This window comes from Sceloporus occidentalis, unplaced genomic scaffold (genome assembly GCF_023333645.1).
Source record: "Sceloporus occidentalis isolate IW3139 unplaced genomic scaffold, rSceOcc1.0.p SCAF_97, whole genome shotgun sequence".
NCBI classification, from domain to species: Eukaryota; Metazoa; Chordata; class Lepidosauria; order Squamata; family Phrynosomatidae; genus Sceloporus; species Sceloporus occidentalis.
This window is the reverse complement of record NW_028317077.1, coordinates 2,521,257-2,543,706: the sequence shown is the minus strand read 5'-3', so window position 1 is coordinate 2,543,706 and position 22,450 is coordinate 2,521,257. Positions and strand designations below refer to the sequence as shown.

The following is a 22,450-nucleotide window of genomic DNA, read 5'->3' as shown; positions in this document are numbered from 1 at the left end:
TGGACAGTCCTGCTTTTTTCCAGTCCTGTCCAGTAAAACTTGGGTGGTTGCAAAGTATGCCATTGTAAATAGGTAGCAAATGTTAGGCATGTATTACAAGTGGTCCAAAATCAATTTAAAAATTTAACCCCTTCGTGACAATTGCCGGTCCGGGCACGTCACAGAAAATCGTGACGATTATGACAATTGACGTGCCAGGACCGGCACGTCTTTAAACGGGTGAAAAAATCGATCCGTGATCGATTTTTTCACTCAAACGGTGTTGCTCTAATGCCTCGACATCGAGGCATTGAGCAACACCAAAAAAAACATTCCCGCCCCCCCCCGATCGCTCCTAGGAGCAAAAAAAAAACATGTTTGAAAGACTGCATGTCTTTCAAACATGGCGGCGCCCGCCGACGAAAAACGGGTTTAGGAAGCGATCGCGAGTCGCTTCCTTTGCTTAGCTGGTGTTGCTAAGATGCCTCAGTATCGAGGCATCTTTGCAACACCTGTTTAGCAAAGGAAGCGACTCGCGATCGCTTCCTAAATGCTCAACTTACCTTCCCGGTGCCGGTGTCTTCGAAACACACGCGGTGTTTCAAGATGGCGGCGCCCATCAAGCCGGGGGGCGGAGCCTGCTGACATCATCGGGGGGGTGTTGCTGGATGTCATGGACATCCAGTGAATAACACCCCTAGTGGTCAGATCACTCATAAGAGTGATCATGATTTGATAAATCAAAGGCAATGTTTTCTAAACATTGCCTTTGATCAGTATTGGATCTGCCCCCCTCCTTCACTTGCTTCTAGTGAGGGAGAGAGACAGATCGGTGTGTTCTGGTATTTCAGGTATTCCCTAATAAAAATATATATATATTGATCCAAAGGCTCTTATAAGAGCCACCCATATAATATTAACCCCTTCATTGCCATTGATCACTGCATAAACAGTGATCTTGCATAGTGGCAATTGTTTTTGGGGTTTTTTTTTTTTTTTACATGTTTTTTTACTTTTTTTAGGTTTTTTTACTTTTTTTTATTTTTTTTTTTATTTTTTATTATAGCCATTAACCCTTTCCTTCCCCACTATTTTTGCTGCAATTCTTACCATGCAGCGGTATACGGCTGAGGAGGCGTATGCCTTTTTGGCCACAGATTCTGAGGCCACTGATACAGCGTCAGATTTTGACGTTGGTCAGTTCACAGATACATCTAGTGATGTATCTGTGGCTGTTAGAACGCCTGCCACACGTAGTCGTGGCAGTGCACCAGAGGCATGGGTAGCGCCTAATAGGTACAAGCCAGCTATCCCTCCTTTTTCTGGAATTCCTGGCATCAATATTGATGTTACAGGATTCACTCCACTGCAATTTGTGCAGGTTTTTTTGGGAGACGATGTCTTGGGAGACATTGTCACACAAACAAACATTTATGCCCAGCAGCACCGTGCTAGCCCTAATTCTTTTTGGGCAAAACAGCCATGGACTCCCATTGACGTGCCAGAATTTCTTAAATTCTGGGCACTCACAATGTTAATGGGCATTATAAAAAAGCCCTCCATCCGCTCCTACTGGAGCACCAGCCCCATCTTTAGTACCCCCATTTTTGCCCAAACTATAACTAGGCAAAGGTATGAAATGATTCTTCGTTTCATGCATTTTAGCGACAACAGCCTGTGCCCCCCTAAGGAGGACCCCCAGTTTGATAGGCTGTACAAAATCCGCCCCCTGATTACCCATCTCGCTGCCAGGTTTCCAGAGGTTTATACACCTGGAAAGAATATCTGCGTGGATGAATCCCTAATGAAATATAAAGGAAGGTTGGGATTCAAGCAGTATATTCCTTCCAAGCGCTCCAGGTATGGAGTGAAGGTGTATAAGCTCTGCGAGAGCGAGACAGGATATACTCATGCCTTCCGGGTATACGAGGGTAAGGATAGCTACCTTGACCCTCCAGGTTGCCCAGATCATCTGGGCACCAGTGCCAAGATTGTTTGGGACCTAATATTCCCCCTTATGAACAAAGGCTATCACTTGTATGTAGATAACTTCTATACAAGCGTCCCTTTGTTCAAGCTGCTGTATTGTTTCGATACGGTAGCTTGCGGTACTATAAAAAAGAACCGCTTGGGTTTCCCACAACACCTGGTACGAACCCGGCTAGGAAAGGGGGAGACCTCAGCTCTACGCCAAGAGGAGCTTTTGGCATTGAAGTTCAAGGACAGAAAAGAGGTGTGCATGCTGAGCACCATCCACGATGAAAGAACCGTGGAGGTTTCTGTCCGTGGCAGAGCTGGGGTCACTAGAAAGCCAGTGTGCATCAGGGCCTATAACAAGCACATGGGTGGAGTTGATCTGTCAGATCAACTCCTACAGCCCTACCTCATTATGAGGAAGACAAAGGCCTGGTACAAGAAGGTTGCAATTTATCTAATGCAAATTGCAACCTATAACGCTTTTTTGCTGCACAAAAAAGCAGACACTGGGCTGAAGCTGTCTTTTTTGCAGTTTCAGCTCGAAGTAATTTCAGGTATCTTGTACCGTGATGCACCTGGTCCCCAAGTAGTGATGGGAACCAACAGAATTGGGGCTACCCATTTTATTTTTAAAATCCCCCCTACAGCAAAGAAGCAGAATCCCCAAAAGAGATGCAGGGTATGCTACAGCAGGGGGCAAAGAAAGGACACCACATTTTACTGTCCAGATTGCCCTGGAAAACCTGCACTCTGTGTCGGTGACTGCTTCAAGCTGTATCACACAGTTTCCCATTTTTAATTTTTTTTTTGTTCCTGCTCCATTTTTGTATTTTTTTTTTATTTTTTGTTACATTTACTGTTTTTTAGCTTTTATTTGCTCCACCATTTTTAAGCGTTTTTATTTGCACTGTCAAGTGACCTCTGTGTCCATTCCGTGGCATGAGGGACCACTTAAGGTGCTAGATCAAATCCCTTCTTGGAGATAGGCCAGGCTTTCTTGTAACCTGCCCCTACTGATAGTTGGGTACAAGCATTTTTCTTTACCCAGATGTAAAATTCCTACTGAATTTGAATTGCTCATGTTCCAAATGTGGCCCTTTTGCCCCCAAACAATCTGACAAACCCATGCATGTGGGGTATCAATGTACTCAGGAGATGTTGCTGGACACATATCTGGGTGTTGTGTGACAGCAACATATACCAGGAGCTGTAATTTCACACCTGAAGTACAAAGTATGTGAAAAAAACACCAAAAACAATTACTATCCCAAACTTTGACAAGGGTTGGTGGTAGGATTAGTGCATGGAAAGGGTTAAACTATCAGCATCTAAAATACCCTGGGGTGTCTAGTTTTCAAAAATATATGGTTTGGTGGGGTAAATTTAATTTGCTGGCTTCAAAGATGCCCCAAATACCACATAGAGACAGAATTACCAGATTCAGAGAAAAATGGCTTTGAAATAGCAAAACGCTACTTGTACTTATTGCCCCATAACGTGTAGAAGAAAGCAAAAAAACATAAAAACATTGGGTATTTCTAAACTCGGGACAAATAGTAGAATCTATTTAGCAGGTTTTTTCAGTAGTTTTTTATGATGAATAAAAGATTTTTCAAATAAAAGTGAGAAAATGTGTTTTTTTTTCAATTTTTCGTCATATTTTATTATTTTTATTATAGGAAATTACATCATATGAAAAAAAATTTGGTGTCTGAAGAAAGCCCTTCTTGTCCTGAAAAAAACAATATATAACTTGTGTGGGTTTAGTAAATGGGTTAAGAGAAAATTACAGCTAAACACAAACACCGCAGAAACGATAAAACAGCCATTGTCACGAAGGGTACAAAAAGTAAAATCAGCCTTTGTCACGAAGGGGTTAAAATAATCCCTATTCTTTTATTAAACATCTATGGATGTGTGACTGTGTATGATAAAAGGAGGCCAAGTTCCTTGGAGCATTTGTCTCTAGGTCATTTTGTGTACAGTACACCTCGGTACGTGTCTGCAACTCTATTGGTCGTTTCGGCAGGGGGCTCCCCTGCCATCAATGAATGAAGTGCGTTCTGCAATTCACTCGTTGATGCCAGACCAGCCCCCTGCCGAAACGACCAATAGAGTTGCACACACGTACCTTCACGGCAGCTGCTGCTGCTTCGATCTGTTGTTAACCCCGTATTAACCCCTGCTAGGCAACCGGGAGGGAAACGAAGATCAAACGAGCACGAAGAATGTCCACGAATATTCGCCCGAAGAGAAGACAGGAACGGGCGAATATTCGCGGAATACGAAATTTTTTTTTCCCCCAAAGACGAGCACGAAGACGAAAACGGAGAGCCCCCTGGTGCCCAAGTCTAATTTAAAACTCACCTCCAATAATTTCTCAGGATTTGATGTTATTTTTATCCCCAGGTAAGTTACTTCCTTAGAGGCCCAGATAAATAAGTATTTAGTCTTTAAGGCCTGTGCCAAAGGGCCAGGAGAATTAACCAACATCGCATTAGTTTTAGATACATCTGCCACATTTCCATATAAATGTATTTAATTAAATAAATTCTCTGTTGAGTCAGCTGGATCTAAGACGGTAATAACAATATCATCAGCATAGAACATTATTTTACCGTCTTTTCCTTTATTCAGGCCTCCTTTAATTTGTACATTGTCTCTTATACTTTAAGCCAGGGGTTCCAAAGAAAGTACATATAAGAGGGGAGATAAAGGGCAGACTTGTCTAGTACCATTTATGATCTGGAACCATTGAGAAGATATATCCTGTCCAACTATCCTGGCTGTAGATGAAACATATAGAGCCATTATCTTATGTAGAATCTCACCTTAAAGACCCAAGTTCTCTAAAGACGCTTTAAGGAATTTCCAGTTGACTCTGTCAAATGCTTTTTCAGCATGGGGTTTAGCTTCCTTTTATTAACGTCCTGTATATGCATTAACCGTCTAATATTACTACTAGGAGTTGTTCCTGCTACAAAGCCTACCTAATCCTTATTTATTAAGACAGGAATTATCTTTTTTAGTCTGGCCGCAAGGAGGGCAGCATAGATTTTAGTGTCTGAGTCAATCAGAGGAATCGGTCTATAGTTAGTGATCTTATCAGGGGGCTTGTCTTGCTTTAAGAAGGGAACTATATCGGCACGCATCATTTCTGTTGGGAAGTGGGCCTGATTTCCTATTAAATTAAATATATTGCAGAGTTTCTGGACTAAATTATTTAAAAAAAATAAATTTGAAAATCCGTTTGGGCCCGGAGCAACGTTGTTCTTTAAGTTGTCAATTATTGATCCTACTTCCTTAATATTAAATGACGCATTCAATTGATCTAAATGTTCTTTTGATTATTTAGGCAGAGTGATTTTCTTTAAGTAATTTTGGATAGAGGGTTCTTCAGACTGATCTGGAATATTATATAATTCTTGATACCATCTTCCAAAAGCAGCTCCTATTTCATGTGGGGTATAAAAAGATTTATCCTTTTCTGTTATTTTATAAATTCTATAAAATGACACTTTTTTCTACTAATTAAAAATAGATATTGCATCATCCTCTGTGATGTAGTGCCGTTCCACTGCATAATAAAAATTATTAAATATATATATATTTAATTTCCTTCTTTAATGTGATTATCGTCCTTTATAACGTGATAGAAGGGAATATTTTCCTTTTCTTTTTTTCTTTTCCTCCTTTATTGTCTTATTTCCCCGTGTAAATAAACAAACATGAGAAAATTAATAAAATACTTATCCTCAATTTCCAAATAGTGTAAAGCTATGAAATATGTATCATAATTAGTCACTTTATGTGTTTGATTTGATTTATGTAATAAGATTATACGCGAAAAAACTTTGTTTCTCCTTTTAAGTGTAATAACGTGATTAAAAAAGAAAAGTTTAATCTCACGTCCAACCTCCTCAGTCATCAACATCATTAAATCTGACAAAAAGACCCCATGCAGGTCAAAGTCTGTGTAGATCCACTTGGCTTCCTCTTTTAATAGTAATCGATCCAGATTCCTTTTTCGTGGACCAAGTTTAAGTTGAGAGATACCCCAAAACCTCAGAGACTCTAGATCTCCACCATGGAAAAAATTCACATGACGGGCCAAAGATGTTTCTTCTTTCCTCCTAATCGTGCCCAGATGTTGGGGTATACATCTACGGAACTCCTGGATGGTTTTCCCTATGTACAATTTATCACAGCTACATTTAGCAGCATATACAATTCCCTTACTTTTACAATTTATGAATTGTCTGACTTCATAATTCCTGCCATCCACGGGATTCCGAAATGTTTTTACAGTAGGTAGATAGTTGCAAAAGCTACAGTTCCCACATGAATGTGAACCAACCAGTTGGGATTTCAACCACGTTCCTTTCTCTTTTTTATCAGTCATAAAATGACTATGTACAAGCATGTCTTTAAGATTAGGGCCACGTCTATATGTAATCATTGGTCTATTTCCGATTACATCTTTTAGGTCTGAGTCAATGGTCAGTAATCTCCAGTGCCTCTTAAAAATCATTGACACCTCAATAGAGTAGCAGTCATAAGTTCCAATGCACCGTATCACTTGTGGGGAACCATTGTCTACCTTGTCTTCATGGAGTGCCCGATCTCTGCTGGTATTTTTTGCCCTTCTAAACACTTTCTGTAAACAGTTGATGGGTTATCCCTTAGCCATGAATCTAGACTTTAAATTCTCACATTCCTTTTGGAAAGTGGATTCCTCAGAGCAGTTTCTCCGTGCTCTGAGGTATTGTCCTACAGGTATTCCTCTTCGTGTTATTTGTTTATTAGCTTCGGTTATATCGACATTTCAGTCTCCTACACGGAGCATTCATCAGGACATACCATACAAAAAAATGTGAACACAAAATGGCAATTTATAAAAAAAGCACCATGCCATAAATGAATAAATACACCCACAATCTATATGAAGGAATCATTAAAAAAAAACATAGAAGGAGCCCATTGGATACATTGATGAAGAGGCAAGGAACTATTTAACACAAAGTTTCCCTCGTATTCCTGATTCATACTTACTACCAAAAGTGCATAAAAGCCTAAAAAACCCTCCAGCGAGACCTATTGTATCTGCTTGTGCAGGTAGATTAGAACCAATTGGCAAATGGGTTGATCATCATCTTCACTCTTCAGTACAATCCCTAAGTACATATTTAAGGGACAGCGGTCACCTGATCAATAAGATTAAATTTGTGGATTTACCCCAAGATAATATTTGGCTAATTACATGCGACGTCTCAAGTTTATATACAATCATAGCGCATGAGGCTGGTGTAAAAGCGCTGCGGAATATATTATATAAATCCTCTAACTACTGTGGACCTCCCTGTAGAATTGATACTGGAAACGCTGGAGATGTGTCTACAATTGTCTACAATCGAGCGGGACATGTAGCATATGCCAACTGTTTTATGTATGACTATGGAAAAAGACACATCCTTGAACCATTTGAAAGCAATCTCTGTCTGTCTTCCAGATATATTGACGATATTGTCATGATCTGGCATGAACAAAGAACTGTTAACAGGGGTGTACCTAGAGTATTTGGAAATCCAGGGTGGATCCTGTATGCAGCAACCCCCACAAAAAATTATGTTGGGCAGAATATTTATTTCACAAATTTTTAATTGTATGTCAGTCAAATGAAAGAAAATCTAGAAAAATTATTAACTCATAAACAAATAAAATAAGTTTAAATAAATAATATTTACTGAAAAAATATGGTACGGCATAGTTCCCACCACTATACACTGACCCAGACATTGCCTGTCCCACCTCTGCTCCGGAAGCAGCCTGTCAATGCCAACTCTGCCCCTGAAAAAGCCTTCCTGTGCTTGTAACTTGAAAGATATTTTGAGCCCAACTGATCCTGTTAAATGCTACTTGCCACAACAAATTAGTGGCTAGCCCGGCAGTTACAAATGCACGTGCCGTGCAGTTTCACACCCTTATTCAGAAAAACAATATAAAATTGGTCACAGAATAATGTATCAGACTAATCATGTTAAATTCAAAATTACTTGCCCCTGTGGGTTAAATTATGTGGGAAGACAGACCTGACTTTAAGAGATAGGAGGAGGGGTCATAGATCCGCCATATGAACGGCATTTAGGGACCTTAAGACTGATAAACCCGTCGCTTTATTACAATTGACTGTGCTCCCCCCCCCCCCTTCGCAGAGGTGGTGATCGGGCAAGATGATAACTACAGCAAGAAGCGTACTGGATTGAGACCCTCAATACTTATCCACCTTTTGGACTGAGCCCAATTAATTTAATTGATTTTTAGAACCCCGCTAGTTGTATAGGTTCTCCGTGTTATAACTTTTCTACAGTATTGGGTTACACATCCTTTTTTATATAGTATTGAGACCCATGTTAGCATTGCACAGAAAATTCATTTTTCTGCTCTTGTGTGAGCATTGACAGAGGTCATTGTTTTAACTTATTTAAAAGTATTTGATTTTTGAGATTTTCTGTTCAAAAAAGCTAACTTTTACACATAGGTGTCACCTATTTACTTTATTGTGGGTGTGTTTATCCACTTATGGGATGGTGTTTTGTTTTATAAGTTGGCATTTTGTGTTCACAATTTTTTGTATGATATGTCCGGATGAAGGCTCCGTCTATGAGACCGAAATATCAATATGACCTAAACTAATAAATATTTTTACACTTTAATATGTGGTCGAGGAACAGCACTGGGGCAAGTAAATGTATGGATTACAGTCTGCCTTTCGTTCTTGAGACATTTACATATATATATATATATAGGGCAGCCTGATAAACACTTTATTATTAACTTAATGTTTCCTTGAAAAAAGATGTTCCATAAGTAATTTTCTTAAAGGCGCCCCCCATAGTTCATTTCCATGTCACAGAGTGTCTGTGTATGATGTCATATCTCGGCACTCTGCAACAAGTGTGGCTGCTGACTAGGGGAGTCTGAGGGTGCTGTGCTTGGTCTTGCTAAGGGCTGTACCAAGGGTAAATACATCACTGCCCATCAATCGTCACGACTGTGTTTCATGTACATTGTAGTCTACAAAAATAGACCCATTTTGTTATGTAAATTAAAAGTGAATGTATTTATTAAAATCAGTGCGTCTGTAAATGTTTGTCAATTGTGTTTTTACAACGATTATTCCTCCCCATTAAGTTACTATAAGCTGCTCATTGTTTCTAATTGCTTCAAGCAGACTTTGCGAGAAGAGGAGAAATTCAGGACAAGGCTGCTACCAGTCCCAACTCCCCTGCCTTGAAATCCAAGTGGGTTGAGACTAGACTTGGGCACCAGCCACATCTTCGTGTTCGTCTTCCCGTAAGTCTTTGTGAAAAAACCGTTCCTGTGTTTTTTTTGGGCAAATATTCCTGTACGTTCTTCATTTTGTGATGGTTTTCTAGCAGTGGTTAATACGGGGTTAACATGGTAACAATATGCATCAGCATTTTTCTCCAGGATTTTAAAGGTCCGTACAAGAGACTCTTTTGGTCGCTGGCAGTGGCCTCCTCTGGCGCCAACCAATGAAGGGCAGCTGCCTTTCTTTTGTTAATGTCACAGGAGCTACTTGTCGGCAACCAGTAGAGTCGCTCTTATGAACCATTAACTCCTGGCAATGACTTGTATGGGGGGAAGGGACCAGGGAGATTAGCTAGTAGATATTTATGAAGATTAACGCGAAGATTCTTCGAGTTGTGCTTCTTCGTCTTTGTGTACGTCTATCCTCCGCCATATTAGTTTATTTAGTATTTTGTTTGAACAACGAAAACGCAACATTCCTGCTAATTTTCATGTTCTCCCAAATCCGAATGCGTAAGTCTAGCTGTGACTATAAGCAACTCTGCAGCAGAAAACTCACATAAATCAGACAAAATATCCAACTTACATCCTTGAACCTATAGGTCACCTGCTCCATTTCGACTATAACGACTGTATAAAGGGATGATTTTGGGGAAATTAAACAAATCCCATAGAGCTGGGGCTAAACCCGCATGGAGTCCCATTATTGGAGATAGACTTGGGGACTGGGCACACAAATGGCAGAATTGAAGGTAGATAAATATAAAGTTATGCCCTTCGGGGTAGGGAATCCACAAGCAACCTACACTCTAAATGGTAGTGAATTAGGGATAACAATGAGAAAAGATTTGGGAATTGTTGTAGACAACAAACTAGGCAACAATGTGCAATGTCAGCAGTTGCTAAGGCTAGTAAGGTATTCTTTGTATAAATTCACGGGATAAAAATATAATTTTGCCTCTGTATAAATTAATGCTAAGGCCACACCTTGAATATGCTGTGCAATTTTGGGCACCTTTTCTAAAGAAGGATATCATAGCACTAGAAAGGGTAACAAATTTAAATCTGCTTAGTTTAGAAAAACGGCGCCTCAGAGGGGATATGATAGTCATTCTATAAATATATTCGGGGCCAATACAAACCATTGTGTGGAAATCTGTTCATAAACAGGACTATGCATAGGACACGTGGTCACGTGTTTAGACTGGAAGAAAGGAGATTTCGTCTATGGCAGAGGAAAATGTTTTTTACAGTAAGGGCAATAAGGATGTGGAATTCTCTGCAGAGGTAGTTTTATTGGAGTCTGTACAGACGTTTAAACAGCAACTGGATGAATAGTTGGAAAAACATACTATTCAGGGATGTAATCATTAATTATGGGGAAACAGCTTATTGATCCAAGGAGAAATGTGACTGCCATTTTGGGGTCAAGAAGGAATTTTTTTCCCTGGTTGGTGCAAAATTGGAAAGAGCCAAACTGAGGTTTTTTGCCTTCTTTTGGATCAACAGCAACAAATTAACAGATATATGAAAGGCTGAACTGGGTGGGTGCATGTCTTTTTCCGCCTATATAACTATGTAACTATGAATGTGCGTGTAATACGATGGCACCCGCCGGGGTCACACAGCACAGAAGATCTTTTAAGCTCTATTAGCAAAATCTGTGACACAAAAGAGAAGAGTCTGGATCTCTGGATCCTTTTTGTATTTATCTAGAAGCCCCAGTAAAGTTACTGCAGGTTTCATCTCAAGGTTCTAGTGCTTTTCCACTTATTGATCCAGAGAGAAATCAGAGGCTGTTTTGGAGTCAGGACGGAATTTTTACCCTTTTTGAGGCACAATCGGAAATCCCTTCATTGTGGGCTTTTTGGTTTTTCTGGATGACTATGTGAATTATGTTACAGATGGGCAATATGCGCGCATGCAGAACCTGGGGGCTGCGGAAACAAGAAAGCAAACATTTGAAGAACTAAAGCAGTAAGTTTATTCAATGATCTAAATGACCTTTTGAGAGGTTCCGACATGGGCGTGCATACATCTCGCACGTGTCAGATTAGGGGACGTTATCAAGGTGGGAGGGAGCTGACTCCAATGAAGTGGAATGGTCCTCTTTTTCGATAAATGTGGTGGAGGCCCACTCTTCAGAAGAGGACTTTTGGGGCACCATAAAGCGTCCGTTATCCCAATATCCTCAGGTCCGGACCGCATTGAATCCATGTCCGGTGGAATGGAGTCTGGTGGTGGTCTCCAGTTGGCAGTCATGGACCATGACCTGCTCCCTCCTCAACACCAGGCGGTTCCTGGCAAACCATAAAGCGTCCTTTACACAGCACATGAGGCTCCAGGCATCCTCAATGGCGCTCTCAGTGTGTGTTCCTAGAAAATGTCTGTAAAGTACAGAGTGGTTGGACAGGTAATTTCTCTCAGTCGAGTTCTTGAGTTCCAACTCCAGGGCTCTGAACAAAGCCTGTGCAAATGGGTTCTGCTAGAACAAGTGAAGGGCATTTTACTCCTCCATAATGCACTATGGGCAGTGTCTATATCTGCACAGCCCCCTGGCATGCAGAAATGTCCTTAGGGGGAGGCCTTCCTAAATGGCCATCCATGTCTTTAATGTCTTTATGCCACTTGGTCAGCCTGCTTGATGCCACATTTGCCCAAACAGTCGTGGCTGTGGCAGCAGGAAGCCCTGGGTTGTTCTCGATAGTGTCTTTGGGTCTGATGAGTTTGTGGATCACACGAAGTGACCACAGGTCTGGCTTAACTCCCTCCAGTTGGTGCTCCCTTACAAATTTACCCACGTCCGAGTAGAACCAGGGCATAGTCCAATTTTAAGGGATGGAGCTGCCCCACTTTTCCCACTTGAGCTGCCTTTCACAGGGTCAGTAGGAAGAAGTGAGACATGGAGCTTCCAGCAGAACCTTTCACTACTTCTCAGAGAGTCTTGCGCAAGCAATTGCACACATAGAAAGTCCTCAGCACGGTGGGGATGTCAGGCACTCATTTGCCTCCCCTGCGAAGTTCCATGTAAATCACTGCGCGCTTTACTCTGTCCATTTTGGAGCCACAGATGAAGTGGAAAACTGCTTTGTTGATGGCTCGGTGTATGGTGACCAGCAAGGGCCAGGCCTGAGCCACATACTGCAGAACGGGAAGAATCTTGTTGTGCAGCATCAGCACTTTTCCTTCGATGAAATGGTCTTTGAGGCTCCAAAATCAATTTCTCCTTTAGTTAAGCGAGTCTCTCCTTTCAGCTCTTCAGTGCTGCGCCGTCTCTGCCGAGTACAGAGTGGTAGCACAGACACTTTCTCCCAATACTGTCCTTGAGTTCCAACTCCAGGGCCCTGAACAAAGCCCGTGCAAACGGGTACTGCCAGAACAAGTGAAGGGCATTTTCCTCCTTCTCAATGCACTATGGGCAGTGTCTATATCTGCACAGCCCCCTGGCATGCATAAATGTCCTTAGGGGGAGGCCTCCCTGAATGGCTATCCATGTCTTTAATGTCTTTATGCCACTTGGTCAGCCTGCTTGATGCTACATTTGCCTAAACAGTCGTGGCTGTAGCAGCAGGGAGCCCTTGGATGTTGTCAAAAATGTCTTAGGGAACATCATCAAGGTGGGAGAGAGCCGACTCCATTGAGGTTGAAGAGTCCTCTTTTTCAATAGATGTGTCAGAGACCAACTCTTCAGAAGAGGACACTAGGGACATCGTAGATGATGAAGAGTCCGTTATCCAACTATCCTCATTCTCAGTCTCGGTCTCGGTCCCGGTCTCAGTCTCGGTTCCAGAATATGATGAATCCATGTCCGGTGAAATGGAGAGTGGTGGTGTTATGTCTGCAGTTTTTCTGGCTTCACCTTTCTCACATTCATCAGGTCCTAGGCTGAAATAAAGAACATTTGGGATTTAATTAAAATTTTTTAATGGGATTGCGGATGAAGCTACTGGTTCCATGAGCAGAAACAAGCAACTCACCAAGTAACATTGTAACAGCGAATAGTCAGTGACTTTCTGTTCTTACTCAACGGTGTCTCTAAGACATGTTGTTCTGTCACCGTAACCACCAAATCATACAGGAACATGATAAAAAAAAAAAAGTTGTTTTTTGGTAAATGCCCCCCTTACTACCCCAGCCAGGGCCTTATTAAAGTATAACAATATTATTAACTGGGAAACTTACTTTTTATTAGCCTTAGTCACCATCCGGTATGCGATAACTAATAAAATGGTTGTAATCACATCCAGTAGGACGGCACAGATACAGACAACCATCAAATACATCTCAGCATTTTCTTTCCGAGATTTCTCCCCATCAGAGCTCGTTCCACTTTCTCCTCCAACGATATGCAAGGGGCTCACAGCTAAAATCAGGATGCACAGGAGCTCAGAGACAGAGCCGTCGCGTCCCATTTTCACAAGTGATCTGCTTCACGCTGATTGTCTCACTTATTGTGAATGTGGCTATTGTGACATCATCGGCTTGATGTCACAGTAACTCAGCTGCATTCCATGAGTGTATACGTTTTTACATGAAACTCTTCATGGCCCTTAATATATGCCATATATAAAGAGCAAACACTTCACTAACTTATATTTATTAGAAGTATAAAAACAGAACCTGTCGGCAGATCGGCCTCATTCGGCCCATCTAGTCTGCTTGTTCCTCCAGTTGTAAAGACTGAAAACTTAATTAGTCTTTGGTCTTTTCTTAGTTCAGGAGCTCCATGACTATCCTGCACATTTTTAATGTATTAAGACATTTTCTAATAAAATACACAAAGATGTATGAATAATATTTAAGAAAATGGGAACATAAAGTAACTTTCTTTACTGATCATTTATTGATTTCCATCTAAGACTTTGTAAAATAATTTAGGAAACATCTCACAAATTAACAATTATATATGAAACTGAAGGATCAGATCATTCAAATAGTAATTCTCTGCTGTTTTGGAACGCAAACTGTTGCCAAAAATGTACAAATCTGTGCAACTTAACCCTATGAGTGCTGGGGGTCAGGGCACATTTTGGGAGGCTGGGTCACTTTCTGTAGTTTGCTTTAGTAATGTGTATATATATATATATATATATGTATATCTATGGAAAACATTGGAGCACTCGCAGGGCTTCATATTAAAGTGCCAAAATATTTATTAGTTTAGATCAGAACAACGTTTCAGTCTCAGACACGCAGCCTTCATCAGGACATATCACACAAAAAACACAAAATGCCAATTTATAAAATAAACGTCATCCCATAAGTGGATAAACACACCCACAATTTAGTAAATAGGTGACACCTATGTGGATAGGCACACCCATATGAAGGAATGGTTAACCCTGTAAGTCCCTTATGGACCTACTGGTACGTCCTGAGCTTCTTGCAGCGGCAGGGACACGTCTGCTCCTGTAACGGTTGCCGGCGCGAGCGCTTGAAAGCCGTTACAGTTTAAAATGATTTAACAATAAAAAAAATCACTAAAATATAATCAATAATAAAAAAAATAAATAAGGTGTGCTAAGTGATGCAATTGTGTCATCACTAGCATTAATAACATGTTCAAGAGGTCCCTATGAGGACCTCTAACCATACAAAAATACCAGAAATAAAACTAAATACAACAAATAAAAAATAAAAAAAAATTATAAAAACCCCTTATAGTCCGTTCCCTATAAGTACTGGGAATGTATGGAAATTTTATATAAATGAGGTATTTCTGAAATCAGGACACCTGAACTAACACATTTGGAGGGGATTTTCTGTCACTTTACCTAAATTTGTGAGGATTCAGACGGGAAAATATATATATATATATATACAAAAATTATTTTACTAAATTTCTCATTTTTCAGCTAATTCTCTAACTATGGTATCAAAAGAAATCCCTCTCTCTCCTTGAAAAACAAAAATATATAGTTTACATGGGTACACTGTTTGCAGGAAAGGGGAATAATCTCTGAAATTGGCAGAATTGCTCCGGGACTTGAGGTACCAAAACCCCTGTGACTAAAGGGGTTTAATCACATAGAAGGAGCTCATAAAGGTTAACTTTCTTGCAAAAGGTAATCACCATTCACATCTATTTTTATCACCCACAGTTATGTGAATAGGCACTTATGTAAAAGATTGATTAACATAGAAGGAGCCTATTAAGGTTTTTCCAGGGTGGAAAGTTTTAAAATTGAGCAATGTATTGCGACCCGTTGGCTTTTTAAATAGTGAATAGTGTAAGCGAACCCAGCTTAAAGACAGAGTGAGGTCAAGGAAGCTCACAGCACTCTGACTGAATTCACAAGTCAAGCGCACCGGTGAATGAAGCGCATTGAAATATGAAATAGCATCAATAATACTTTATTCATCACCATGCCAGATCATGACAATGTCGTCAATATATCTGGAAGACAGACAGAGAATGCTTTCAAATGGTTGAATGATGTGTCTTTTTTCATAGTCATACATAAAACAGTTGGCATATGCTACAAGTCCCGCTCGATTGTACAAAGAATTTATTCTCAAATCGAAAATGAGTTTTAGGCACATCTCCAGCGTTTCCAGTATCAATTCTACAGGGAGGTCCACAGTAGTTAGAGGATTTATATAATATATTCCGCAGCGCTTTTACACCAGCCTCATGCGCTGTGATTGTATATAAACTTGAGACGTTGCATGTAATTAGCCAAATATTATCTTGGGGTAAATCCACAAATTTAATCTTATTGATCAGGTGACCGCTGTCCCTTAAATATGTACTTAGGGATTGTACTGAAGAGTGAAGATGATGATCAACCCATTTGCCAATTGGTTCTAATCTACCTGCACAAGCAGATACAATAGGTCTCGCTGGAGGTTTTTTTTAGGCTTTTATGCACTTTTGGTAGTAAGTATGAAACAGGAATACGAGGGAAACTTTGTGTTAAATAGTTCCTTACCTCTTCATCAATGTATCCACTGTGAAAGGCGCGTTGTATCGTAATATCCACAATGCCTTTACATTTGTCAGTGGGATGGAAACATTTATACACATTAGGGTCATCTATTTGAAGGACGGCTTCAGCACGGTACTGGTAATAATCCATAATCACGATGCCCCCACCCTCATCCACGGGGCGTATAATGATATCAGGATCAGTGGTTATAGAGTGCAGCGCGGTTTTCTCCTGTTTGGTTAAATTAGATGACATATTTAGTTGGCTGGACAAACTCTCCACTTCTGAGCCAAGTAGACGGCAAAATGTAGAGATGGAATTATTTGTAACATTCCGATCTAATGGACCTTTAAGACGAAATGGGGTACCAGGTTCATCCACATTACTTTTGAAATATTCTTTTAATCGCATAAGCCGGCTCATTTTATATCTATCCACTCCTCACATAAATGGATCATGCTGTACTGCTGGGACGAAATTCAGTCTTGTTTCTAGTAAACTTTGTACTGATTGGGATAATGGACGTTTTGACAAATTAAAGATTGGTATTATTTCCTCGGCGGATGACCCCTTTTGCATTAACACTGGTATTATTATGTAAGGAGGCATCCGTCTCAGATCCATAGCCAGCCGAGCTGGCATCAATGCTATGTTGATAGGGCTTCTTTATTTTATTACGAGGGCGAGTCTGTTGTTAGGATCGTGAAGTATATCCACTCAGCCATCTATATACTCGATGATTCTCATAATCCTCGTCCACTTTCTGCAACTTCTCTCGTTGGAATTGAATCAAGTCCAGTTCATATTTGTCAGCTTGTTCCTGGAGTAAAGGTACATATAATACTTTCATGCATATGAGTGTATCGTTCAATTTGTTGCTCCAAAAGTATTTTTTGTTTTTTTTTATACTTTATTTCCGTTTTTTAAAAAAAACCCAAACATTAATAGACATATGTACAAAAAAACACATACAGCAATACATTAATTAAAGGCAAACAAACCTTAGGATATAGAACTATGTATTATAAATAATCCTATGACACAATTCATATATACGGAACAACACAAAATTACAGACAATTTGGGAGTCGCCATACTGGGAAATGTGCTAATGTCCAAGGGCCATAATCTAATCAGTCATCCTGAAGAGGCGAAGACGGGACATATTTATTCTGTAAAAAATATAGTTTACTCAGTTATGTTGTAATAGGCTGCTAAACCATTGTTTTAATGCCCGGTCTGCTATTATTTCATGTTTGCCTTCCAGGAGATTTTTTTCGTTTGTAACTGATAATTTATTTGAGCTTTTAGTTTCTCCCAAGGAGGAACTTCTTGATTTTTCCAGGTACGCGCTATTAGCATTTTTGCATCCATTTGTATATGAAGGGCTAAATAGTTTTGTATAGGATTTTTATTTATCCATGTCATATGGAAAAGAAAGCTCTCAGGCGCAAACTAAATACCAGTAATCTCTCACATATCTAGTTCTGAGATAACCATATGCCAAAATGTATCTAATTTCTTACAACTCCACCAGATATGAGTAAGTGCCTTTCTCTGTACTGCATCTCCAACATAAGTCACAGACTTTGGGGTACATCTTTCTCAATCTTCCAGGTACCAGGTGCCATCTATTCATTATTTTATATTGTAGTTCATTAAGGTTTAAACAATGTTCTTTTTTAGGTTAGTTAAGGTTCTACACCAGTCTTCTTCATTGATTTCCAGAGCTATCTCTTTTTGCCATTTCAACATTGACTTCAATTCAATGTTCAGGCTGTCCTCTTCGTCACAAATCCTCTATCAACCATTTTGAAATATGTATAATCATTGCTGCTTCATGATATTTATTTATGTCCGATAAAGCTACCCCCCCCTTGACTTATACTTTTCTTTAGGATCTTGAACGAGATTCTCGGGGTCTTAGATCCCCATATAAATCTTGTGAATGACTTTTGAATCTCCATTAGCCAGCTCTTGGAAAAATAAAGGGGAACTGGTCTAAACAAATAAATCCATTTTGGAAGAATAGAAGATTTATCCTTTCCCACCAGAAAACCTCTAGCTATAACCAGGAGTTCAAAGAATCTATTGTATGGGCTAATAGAGATTTAAAATAGACTTGCGCATTCGTCTTCGGGCGAACATGAAAACGAGCACAAAGAGCTTGTTCGTTCCAAAGACACGCCGAAGAGAATACAGTGCCGGCAAAACGTAGGAGAAGACGAAGACTCACAACCACGAAGAATCGAAGATTCTGAAGGCGCCTTTATAAGACCAGAGCTTGCCTGAGAGATCCATTCATTTTTCACTGTGACTGCTTTGGCAACACTGCTGTGCTGCAGAGAGAGATTGTTCTGTTCTGTGTGAGACTGGTAAGCCTTAGCCTGCCATTTCTCACAGTGTACTCGTCCTCACTTCAGTTCTACTTAATTAATATATTTAATAATAATAATTTGATTAATTTAATACGTTTTTTATTTAATTTGTCATCAACTGTAGTGTATAGTGCTGTTGAGTTGCTGGGGTGCCCTTGCCTTGAGCTGGCACTAGTGCCTACTGCCTGTCCTGCTTAAATAAATTAAATAATAGAATTTATAAATAATAATTTAATAGAATATATAATAATTTTATAGTACATTATAATATTATATATATATATTTGTCAGTCATATATATATTATATACTATAGTATACTAGTGTAGAGTGTACTGTAGACATTCAAGACATCTACTAGTGTCTAATCTAAAATCAGTAATATTAATAATTAATAATTGAATACTTTATAAAATTATAAATATATTTGTCAGTTATATATACTATAGTTAGTAATAGTATACTAGTGTAGAGTGTACTGTAGACATTTAAGACATTTACTAGTGTCTAATCTAAAATCATTAATTAATATCAATAATTCTATAATTCTTATTAAATTAAATTAGCTATAAATAAAAGTAATAATATTAATTAATTACTACTCGCGTATAGTTCAGCTAATCTTATTAGTACTGGTGCTGCAGCTCTATAGTTTGTGCTTTGTTTTAGCAACACCAAGAGACCAAGTCAATTTTTCTTAATTAATAATCTTTCATTTTATTTCATTTGTTTTGCTCACCTCAGTCCATCAGTGAAGTGAACTTGTTGGGCTAGTGAGTGCAGCCGCATAAGTGCTGTGTTCTTTTTTGATCAGCAAGCAGTGACGTTAACTGTTTTGCAAAGATTTTCTCATTTATTTTACATTTTATTTCAATTTTATTAAAAGTACCCTTAGTGTTTTGCTCACCTCAGTCCATCAGTGAAGTGAACTTGTTGGGCTAGTGAGTGCAGCCGCATAAGTGCTGTGTGTTTCAGCAAGCAGTGAAGCTAACTGTTTTGCTGTGACATTTTATTTTATTTCTAATTTCTTTTCAAAAAAAATTGACTGTGTGACGACAACAACTGTACTAAGCAAAGCTTCAAGCTAATAGCTATAGTACTAAAATAATTCTAATCTTTAATCTTTAATCTTCTTAATCTATAATATAATATATAATATAATATAATATAGATTCTAATTAATAATCTATAATATATATAAGTAATTCTTTCTAATTCATAAACTATAGTCTATCTATAATCCCTAATATAAGTAATTCTAATCTATTAATAATATAATATTATATATAACTTAACCTCACTTTAGTTTAGTGGGCTTGAGAGCATCTGCCTAGAGCTAGACTAGAATACTAATATAGCTTTAGGTTTAGCATAGTAGTAGGATAGGCTCTTAGGCTCGTGTAAATTCAAAGTCTTTAATTTTTTTATCCCCCCCCCTTTTTTTTTTTTTTTAAAGTTTTTTTAAACACTACACTAAACACTCAAAACAAAATTTGAAATGGATCCTCCTTTTGGGACTAAGGAGGGACAAGCTCCATCTACCACCAGCACCACCACCAGTTCTAAGATGCAGCCTTTACGTCAGTCTAGTCGGCCAAGTAGGCCAAGCTCTCGCTTATCATTTGGTGAAGCATTGCTTGAAGGATCATCAAGTAAAGGAAAGGCACCAAAAGCAGGCAGTAGTAGTGCGGCTAGGCCCACAAGCTCTCTGGTTTGTTACGGAAATCCTAAAGCACCAGAAGCACGTTCAAAGTTAAAGGGTAGCACAACTAGTACTTCTACTAGCCCAGTGAGTAAAAAGAAGTACCTTTTGCCCCAAGCAGCATCTTCCCCATCCACGAGCAGCATGCAAGGTACCAAGCAGAGCCAAATTAGCAGCAAGACTCAGTGGGGGCCCAAACCAAAGCGATCTCATTCCTTTGTAGGGAAAACCACCACCACCCCCACCTCTACCACCCCTAGTGCTGTGCCTACTGTTCCCACCGGTACCGCCACGCCATGTCCTCCTAGTACCTCTAGCAAGCCACCAAATCCTTACAAAATTTTTGTAAAGACAGTTAGAGAGAGGGCTACACATAGTGGAACTCCACCTAGCGAGGTAACAGAGGAGCCTGAGACTGAGAGGCCAAGTGCAGACTCTGTTCTTCCTGCTCGCACTACTACTAGTCACGAGTCTCACGACAATATCAGTCTTAGCTCCAGCCTAGCAGGAATTCCATTCGATCTGGCTAATGAAGAACTAGACTATGAGCCAGAGGAAGTAGAGGAGATGAGTGGTCAGGAATCAGATTCCTCAGGGAGCAGTGTCCAAATGACTAGTGCACAATTTTCCCCTGAGCCTCCACCTTCTCCGCTACGATCATCACCATCACCACCACCAGCAGCAGCAAAACCTAGCAAATCTAAAGCTAAAGCAATTAGCAGTCCCACTATGGCCAGTACTGTTACCACCAGTCCCACCACCACTAGTTCTGCCTCTGTTCATCCACCCCGAGCAGTAGGAGCAGCACCCAAGGCACACTCCAAGGCTATGCGCGCCCCAATTTGGGAGCACTTTGAAAATGTTGAAGAAGGGCGCTATGGAAAGTGCAAACATTGTGGGAAGCTAATAAGCAGAGGGAAAGTGTCTGGCCATTTTACCAGTGCTAGCATGAAGCATCACCTCAGCACTCAACACAACGCTGTGGTATTGGGGAAAGATGCAGAAGTAAAATTTAGTGCAGGCAGCATAGCTGGTGGCCGTGGAAAAACCCCAACAGCTGCTTCTTCTGAGCCAATAGCAGCAGCAGCAGCAGCAGCAGCAGCTAGTGCTAGCAGCCAGAGATCAAGGCAGGTTGGAGCACTGCATGTCCAGCCCACCCTGGAACAATTTGTGGCATTCCAATCCAAAAGGTCAATGCCCAAACAGCAGGCCAATAAAGTAACGCGACTGATTGGTCAGTTCATTGCTGTTGGAGGGGCATCCTTCTCTATGATCGAAGGGGAGCCTTTCAAACAATTGATGGCGGCTGTGGCTCCACAATATACAGTTCCGTCACGTTCCATTTTCAGCAGGAACATTGTCCCCTCATTGTATCGGTCCTGTGTTGCAGCAGTGAAAGAGGAGCTTTCCAAGGCTGCTGGTCAGTGTGTTCATTTCACTACAGATTTGTGGAGTGCACCTAGCGGCCAGCATGCCTTTCTTTCTTTGACAGCACACTGGTGGCAGCCCGGTGTGTCTAAGGAAGCTGCTGCAGCAGGCTACCGATCTTTCCTTCTCCATGCAGAAGTGATGGATGAAAAACACACTTCCCAAAATATTCTGCATGCAATGAGGAAAATGTTTAGCCTTTGGGTGGGAGCAGAGGCGGGCACCAATGTTGAAGTTGGTTTTGTGGTAACTGACGGAGGTGCCAATATGGTGAAAGCGCTGTGAGATGGTCATATTGTTGGTGTGCGCTGTGCAGCCCACATCATCCATCTTGTAGTGAAGGCAGCAATGTCAGAAGGAACTAATGTGGTAGCAGTAGTTCTGTCCCACTGCAGAAAGGTCGCTGGGCACTTTCACCATAGTGTTAAGGCTAGCCAACTTTTGAGTTAAGAGCAAGAGAGGTCAGGTCTTCCCGTACACTGCCTATGTCAGGATGTCAGTACACGGTGGAACTCCACGTTAGACATGCTGGAGAGGATTTTCGAGCAGCAGAGGGCAATCCATAATCTTACCTCAGAGCACAATATTGGGATTACATCTCCATTGAATAGGGAGGATTGGACAGTGATCGCCCAGCTAGTGGCAGTCCTTAAACCATTCAGGGATGCCACAGAAAATTTAAACTCAAACACTGCCAGTCTGGCCCAGGTAATCCCAGTGTTCTCC

The 22,450-nt window shown here is 40.3% G+C and overlaps 1 non-coding gene across 1 annotated transcript; it reads left to right on the top strand.

Moving 5' to 3' along the window:
• The first annotated feature begins 2,858 nt into the window (after positions 1 to 2,858).
• On the top strand, positions 2,859 to 2,988 carry LOC149284230 (small nucleolar RNA SNORA35). Its single transcript, XR_016277864.1, has one exon. It is a non-coding gene; the product is annotated as a small nucleolar RNA SNORA35 (small nucleolar RNA).
• Positions 2,989 to 22,450: the final 19,462 nt, after the last annotated feature.